General features: G+C 41.7%; 1 protein-coding gene across 1 annotated transcript in view; it reads left to right on the top strand.

Annotated features, from left to right (window-relative positions):
• LOC119585532 overlaps positions 1–427 on the top strand; it is a 24,411-nt gene that overhangs the window by 20,263 nt on the left and 3,721 nt on the right. The window lies entirely within an intron of this gene.

Consider the following 427-nt stretch of genomic DNA (forward strand, 5'->3'; position numbering starts at 1 on the left):
ATGGGAAGTTAATGCTAAGTATGGTAGGGCGGCTCGCATAAACGACCGTTGCTGATCTACCCTGTATGGACGTTTTGCAATATACGAAATGCATAATGATGAGCAGTGGTCAGCATCGTAAAACATACATAACTCGATTACGTGTATATGTATAATGATGCAAGAGAGAGGGGAGAGGGAGGGGGGGGTCAAGAACAAATGCTGTAATCAACACACTTTTGGTGAAAAAAAAGAACGGCCAGGGCATGAAAACGACCGTACTAAATGACCTACTGACCCGACTCTTCGTTTGGAAGAGATTTGCGAAAAGCGATTGGTCAAGGCCCTTAAAACGCTTCGTAGGTTTGTAGACGGTTTGCTATAAAATATGAATATGGAACAAGTGCCAAAACTAAAGATGTAAAAGTTTAGTACTCTCAAGGAAAAT

This window comes from Penaeus monodon, chromosome 20 (genome assembly GCF_015228065.2).
Source record: "Penaeus monodon isolate SGIC_2016 chromosome 20, NSTDA_Pmon_1, whole genome shotgun sequence".
NCBI lineage: Eukaryota > Metazoa > Arthropoda > Malacostraca > Decapoda > Penaeidae > Penaeus > Penaeus monodon.